We start from the raw sequence: 7,968 nt of genomic DNA, 5'->3' as shown, positions 1-7,968 counted from the left end.
AGCTCAGTGAGTATCATGCCCAAGGCAGAGGAAATTACCTACCTCGGCGTGTGCATTTGAGAGAGTGTTATGCAGAATCGAAGCATGAAGAGAGAGGGGTAGGAGCATGGAATAGCAAGGAATATATGAAAATCCATGGGGGAAATGTAGAGAGACATGGATTCAAAGTCTAACATGGAAAGACTTTGAGCCATTGTGTCAGCAAGGGTACCGTGTGTCTGGAAAGGTGTCTGTATGGCCATACTTAGGTCAGAACAGTTGGGGAGTGTAATGTTTTAGACAGACAAACATGACTGTTTTCAAATCCTTGCTGTTGCTCTTGGATCGGAAGCCTGTTTAGGAGGGTACTCGACAACAGAATAACTGATTCTAGTGGTTACCCTGCTAGAGGGGACCCCCCACTGAATATGCTTACTCTCCTCGTCAGCACTGGCTCAGGACCCTTACAAAGTAAAACCCAGGGCAATCGGACCTCTGTGAATTCAGAGGAACAAGGCTAAGAAAGGCAGGGACCAACACTATAGATGATGATAACATTTTATCCTTTTTTTTCTCCTTTCACCTTATCAAGACATATCTCTCCCATGTACCATACATACTCCTGTGGACCTAGCTGTTTTTTAAACATTCTTGCAAACTAGATTATAGTGTCATTATCAGAATGAAATCATTTGGCATAGAAGTAGGGATGGGCAAGATAAGTGACTTTAACCAAAGGAAGAAGAAAGTTGGGAATCAGGTGTGGGGTGTGTGTGTGTGTATGGGGGGGAGATAGGCAGGCAGGCAGACACACACACACACACACACACACACACACACAGAGAGAGAGAGAGAGAGAGAGAGAATTAACCAACATGAAAAAACTATCCCTCCATAAGAATTGGAGACATAAGTCTGAGGATATATTATGGATCCTTCTATAGATATCCCTTCAAGTTCATGCAATTCTCTTTACCACTGTCAGAAAATTATTGCCATCCAATGGCCTGACATCTGTACAGTATTCAGCATTGCTAACAGGAAGATTTGGATAAAGAGCAGAGTTCAAATCAAAATAAAAGTAAGCAGCAAAACTGCCTGTCACTGATGACTCGATTATATATTTTCAAAGTGTTAAAAATAGCAAAGGAAAAGATATAGCCTCAGCATCTTTATTTTTCCTAATCAATTACATTTAAGTCAGTAGATTATATTTTACTTTTTGGGGGGTTAGAATTTGTCTTTTTAAATTCAGGCGACATTTACTTCCATTAAAAAATTTTTGAGGCTGTATCTTTTCCTTTGCTATTTTTAACACTTTGAAAATATGTAATCGAGTCATCAGTGACAGGCAGTTTTGCTGCTTACTTTTATTTTTGATTTGAACTCTGCTCTTTATCCAAATCTTCCTGGTTGATTTGGGCCCTTTAAATTCAAAATGTCCTCGCTTTTTTGCCTATTGGTGGACTACAGGCTTTGCCAAGTTGATGTATGCCGATTCTTTTCTTATGATTTCCTCAGAGAGTTTGAGAGAGATGTGAGTTGGTGTTTAGATCCATCTATAGATTTCATTGTGCTTCCATTTCAAATTTCATCTACCATTTCAAATTTCGTCTACCATTTAACATTTACTTTGTCCATTTTTTTGTTCTCTTACATAATTCTTTTATTTATTTTTGCTTTGCTATGGTTGGGAAGTTTGCACTGGGAGTTCAACTGTTATCCTTGTTTTGCAATTAGTACTTTTTATTGTTTTGCAATTTGTATTTGTACTTTTGTTGCTTTCTTTCCAAAATTGCATAAATGTCTCTTCCTTCCCTCAGGATATATGTTTGTGAACCATTTAGATTTGCTTATTTACTCATTTTTTTCTTCATTTTCGTAAGAGAATCAGCGGATTCGAATGGGTGCGTAGGTGGTAGTTCCCTAAGGCCTTTCTCATCCAATTTTGACTTGCTGCTCAGTTTCTCACTTGTTTGACCTTCGGCATGGTTCTGGTTGACTCAAGTCTTCCTGCCAGAAAAGTTGGGACCAACTAGAGAAGAACTTTGAAATTTGTCACATGGTGATAACAAAATTTCAGGAAAAGCATATTATTATTATTATTATTATTATTATTATTATTATTATTGTTTTTGTGGTTAACTGGGCAACAGGTAGAGGGAGGCAGAGCAGAGCAAAGTCTCTTTTGCCCACCTACTGAGCTGTAGTGTTATTTTGTGCACAAAATTGTTCTTTGCTTTGTGGGCCTTGGGAGGCATGCTCAGAAACCCTGAAGCATTTATTATGTCTCTTCTCTGTTAATCAAAATGTGGTCTGTATTCAAGTCTCCAATCAGCTTGAAGTCTTTTCAAAACTTTTCTCCAGTCTCCCTAGCATCTAGCACAGCACAGAGACTGGAACATAATTGGCTGTCAATATACATTTGCCAGACCAAGAAGTAAATATGTCTTTTCCCTAATGCTATGTATGATAGCCATTCAATAACTTATATTAACAGTCACTAATAACATGCTTAAAAATCACTGGCTCCACACTTTTTTGGTTCATGTGAAAACTATCGATTTGTTTTTCTCGATTACATCTAATTCTTGATTTTATCTTTTGTAATCAAATATAAAAAAAATGAGATTGTTCGGTTTTTCTGAGCAGAACTTAGAGCTGGACTATAAGGATAGATAACACATTGAGTATGTATTTACTAATAAACCTGGCTAGGATGAAGATTAGCTCTGAGATTGTGAAGGAACAGATCGGGAATCATCAGTTTATTTTATCCATGCAGGGAATCAGCTTACCTTGAAACTTTCCCTTATGTGGTCCTCTACATTGACAGAGCTGCTCACTGCTGGATCTCCATTTAACTTCATTCTGTATAGACACAGAAAAGGTAATGCTTTCTTTCCTATCTTAATGGCAGATAATTCATGTTAACCCAGTATTATCCTTGATAATAATATAAGATTATTTGAATACAAAATTATAATAAGATGAAAATGTTGACAGATGCTTCCAAGAATTATTTGCTTAGAGCTAGAGGCTAGGGTAAAATTCCATGCTTTTGAGCAATTCTGTTAAAAAGGTAATATCCTTATGTATAAAATGGTGGCGTAGCTGTCCTTCTTATTTTTTAGTATACGTGTCTCGTCTCACTTTCTCTCTAACCCTTCCCCAATCAAGTATTGCTTTGAGCAAAATGTGACCCATGTAGTCTTGGGTCACTTGAAAATTAAATAGCAAATTATGTCAATAGGAATATCTGCAGAATTTTGGGTTGTAAGTATAAGAGAGAAATAATGAACAAGTTCATTGACTACCTGGCATCTAGTAGGTGCTCAATAGCTATGAGATTCATAAATCTGGACACACAAATATAAAACCAAAGCAACAGTGTAGAAGCATACATGTGGGCCAAATATGAGTGTCTCCGTGGCACTAAGGAATGAAGGTGATGAAATGCAATGTGTTGGAAGTAATCTCAAATTGATTCAGTCTGTCCTTCTGAAATGCAGAGAGAACCTTCCAGAACACAGCAGAGCTAACTGGATTTGATATATGTTAGTAGTCTTGGTTGGAGCTGTTCAAATGACACATCGGCATCAAAATATTGTTCATGTTTTTTTTTTCTTAAATTTTTTTACCTTTGAGGTTTGGGAAAATAATATTTTTCACAAAAAAAGAGCATTGGAATGAAATAACTAACCACGGATCCCCTTAACTTTCCAGTGGTCTCGTGCTCACACACTGCATCTTGGCTTTTTCCCCTCGAGATTAAGTAATTTAAAAATCGAGTGAAAAATGAACTTATATTTTTTTCTGGAAAAGAATGAATCCCTCATGCAATCTTGTGGTTCTTTGATTAGTGGAAGATGCTCTCATTATCCTGCCAACCACTGGGCGAGTTCACTCAAAATTAATCTACGACATTAATAAATAACAAGCATCCTTCTTATAATTGCAAAGGACTTGGGTCTTGACCTTGTGCCCCAAGGACCAATAAAGTTGCACTCGTTTAGAGACAGTTCTGGAGTCAAAGTTTCCCCCATTTAAAATGCCCACATCCAGTTCTTTAGAGTTCAGCTTGGTATCATTACTGAGTCTTTCTGCTACATCTCAAGAGACACAGACAGGCTCTTAAGGAGCGTTTGTCCTAATTGCCTTGTTTGTATTAACATCCCCAGAACTTTAATTTAACCTATTTGGAAAGGTTCCTTTTTCTTTGTTCTTTCTCTAATCCTTCCTCGCCCCCGCCCCCCCGCCCCCAACCCCACTGATTTGAACTTCTGGACCTGGCTTTTCACTACGACTTTGCTCTTAGCAATTTTCAACTGTGGCTGCAAAACACCACATAAAAATGGGTTGAAAAACTTAGCCTGACTCTAAAATTACTTTTCCATTCTCACATCCCATTACTTTCTTTCAAGTGTGACTATTTTTCCTGTCTATGCCCTGAGCACTCCTCTCCCCATGCCTTTGTCGCATGGTTATTTCTACTGAGAAGGTCTCCCAGCTCTGCCAGTTTAAATTTCTAACCATCGTTCTACTATCAGCTAGTAGTTCACCCTCTCCATGAAATCCTTCTGGATTCTTGTAGCTGTAGACACGCTCTCCCTTCTCTGCACTCTCATAGCTCCCCCAGGACTCATCGTAGCCATTGCTACATTCTGAAGTTCGTTCTCCTTCTTCGGCCTCAATGTTCATCTCCCAGTATTCCTAGGCTGTTCCCATTTTAAGAGGTGGAAATTTGCTTCCTTGATGGTTTCCAACCAAGAGCACTCTGAGAGAAGTTGCTCAAAAATGTTTATTGACTAACCAAAGACACAAATATACCTTGGAATAAAATGATCTGTTTACTGGACTAAATTTTTTTTCCCCTATTTTTCAACTGGATTTTGAAATTACATAGATACAGCTAGCTGGATAATGCAAAATAATTTCCCTCTCCTCCCAAGGCACGATATATCAACCATCAAAATCATAAGTATAAAGAAGTACAAGTGTGTTTGTAGGTGCCTGCCTGTGCTTTGGGGAAAACATAAGTTGAAGTTTTGGCAAATCGATTAAAAAATAACAATAACCTTGTAGTGTATGTGGCCTATTAGTTTATGCAAAATCTGTTGTGTCCTGGGAAAGGTTGTCTTGGTGTCCTCTGAAACCTGAGACACATGTCACCCCTCTAAGTTTAGCAGCAATTCAGATTTCCTAGAGTTAAAGCTGTGCCCCTTAGGTCCTGGCTCACCACCACTGTTCACTCCTGTTAAATTTTCTGGCACTAGCACATGTATTGCAACTTTTTTTTTTGTCTCCAAAGAATATAGTCACGTCAGAGAAAAACTTTGTCCAATTTCTTTCCCCTCAGTGCCCACTAATTTCAAAGTTATTTTATAGCTGAAGGAAACAATTCTACGCCCTTAGAGTTAAATTTAATTGCTGTTTCACAAACTCTCAATGAAATTCTGCTTTCCTTTTTGGGAAATAAGGGGTCTCTATGGCACAAACTCTTCCAATTGATTGATAAAACTTCAAAAGTGAATTTAGATATAAACAAATTCTATTCAGAAAATGCCCTCACTGCACATAATGAAGTTATAAATAATGAGAAAATCCAGAGAATAAGGCACTGACCCTGCCCTCAAGGCACTCAAGACATCAACAAATATTAAAAAATTAAAACAGTACAGTGTTTAAAAGGAATATAATATAGACTACTACCTAAGTAATCTAACAAGAATATTGTCACAATTAGTGAGATAATGTGTTTAAAAAACTTGGAAATACCTTGATGAAAGTGAATATTTCTGTCGAACGGAGATATCAGTGGTAGTTCCATTATCGGTTTGTTGTGTGGAATAAATGTTAATAGAGATAAGGCATTTGGAATACTGGCTGGCACATGTTTAGCAGTTAATATGTGCAATTCTTTTCAATGATCATTTCTTATCTCTATGAGTTATTTTGAAACTCTTTATGAATAGTTGCTATATTGGCACCACTTCCCTAATAGGGACAAGGACGTAGTGATAATCATTTCAAATACATAAAATCTGTTATAATGAAGAATTATGTTACCTAGAGCAACAGAACTATCTCAATTAAAAAAAGGCTTCAATATATGTTCACAACAACTTAATTAAAGGAAGAAAACTTTAGCATCAATTATGTATTCTGCACACAACTAGTGTCTGATGGGCTTTTAAAGGCTCCCGTAAGTTAAGCAGATCTCGGATGAAGCTCAGTACCCAAACTGACCAACATGAATAACAGGAGCTGAGTCTTCTGGATGACCACAGTCAGACCTAAGGAGTGAAAAAGTAAACCTAACATGTTATTTACTGCTATGTCAACAAAATAAAACAAATTGATTGCTTAATCATTTGTTATTATTGTTATGTCGGTGATAGATAACATAGAAGCAGCCACTCACTTTCCGTTTATTTTTAATCATGCAGCATGGTCACGGTGTTATAGTGGAGAGAGTCTGTCCGCGTGACCTTGAACGAGTTATTATGAACACTGGGCAAAATTTCCACCCTCTAAAAATGGAGTATACTTCTAACTGTTTCTTCCTGAACTAAAATGCGATGGCTCTAAAGGATAGAATTATATTATGGATACTATAGGAAAATGATTTGCCACCCATTTGAACGTTTCTTTTTAAAAGGAATAGTTTAAAGTGTGTGTGTATCAAAGTACAGAGCATTGCTCAATGTTGGTTTGTCAAAAGATTACAATTTAGTTCTTGAAATAAACGTTTCCCAAAATAACAGCATTGGGGAAACTTTGAGCTCTGTTTTAGTCCTTTCACAGGAACTAAGAGGTCTTTCATATTTTGAAGGCGGAATACTGAGTAATAGAAGAAACAAGAAGTCCTCAGTCCCCATCGCTCTGCCTGGGGACCCACTGGACTATTATTAGCATGGGATACAAAATAGATTTGGTAAACGCTGGAAAAGCCTTGCCAAGCAGCGTTTCAGACATATGGTCTTTTGTAAGGGCCATGATCATTATAAACAAGCAAGATGTTCTAATTAAGAAGAAGTCTTTGTAAGGCAACTTGTTCTATAACTTAGCAGTGAGATTCTAAAACAGACAGGCAAAACTTTGGGGGTTGGGTAACCCCTATTCCGTCTTCCATCCAGACTCTTAATTAAGACTGAAACAGAGAGCTGCCATCTCTTTTTTGACCACTAGAGGGAGGGCAACTACGTGGAATTACTCGGCAAAGGGGGTTTCAACAATCCACAGTCACCCTAGCCTCCTCACACCCTGGTGTTCACTACAAATCAATCTGTCACAGAAACGGATTTTCTTTGGCTTTCAGAGGGAGTGTAAATGTAGGGGAATGTGCTTTATCAATGGATATCAGTCCCATCTTTTATGTTCACTGGGGTTATGGTGTGGATATTGTTTTCTTATTTTTACAAACCGCGCGAAGCACAGTACAGATCTGTTTGAATGATGGAATGAGGGAATAAATAGCTATTTTTCTCCTCTGCCCTGCCTTGTGCAGTGTGCATGGATTTTACACTACAGGATTATCTCTTGTGAGTTAAAGAATTGAATCTTCATGACGATTTCATGGAATAGCATTTCAAGTAGAGGAGCTTTGATAACTTTTCCGACCCTAAAATTCTGTGATTCTGTCTCTCCTCAACTGGAATACTAACTTCTCGTGGGCAAAGAACTGTGACTTAGATATAACCCCTACTGGCAAGGCTGATCCCCTAAGAGATGCTCTCTAAAGAGTCCATAGTTGAAATGATTGATAAGACTGTCTCGTTTATATGATTATTTGCCATCTAAAAGCACCATCAAGAATGGAACATAGTTTTGATTCTCAAGGCATGTTATTATTTCCTCAATATTAAAAAAAATCTGTTAAAACTCAGAACAATAGTGGTTAAAGAAAATGGAAACACTATTCCTTCCTCCTCATTATAATCACCTTCCCTCACATAACATCAAACATGGGCACACATATCCCACACA

Source organism: Pteropus medius, unplaced genomic scaffold, assembly GCF_902729225.1.
Source record: "Pteropus medius unplaced genomic scaffold, Ma_sr-lr_union100, whole genome shotgun sequence".
Taxonomy (NCBI): Eukaryota; Metazoa; Chordata; class Mammalia; order Chiroptera; family Pteropodidae; genus Pteropus; species Pteropus medius.
This window is presented reverse-complemented; position numbering follows the sequence as displayed.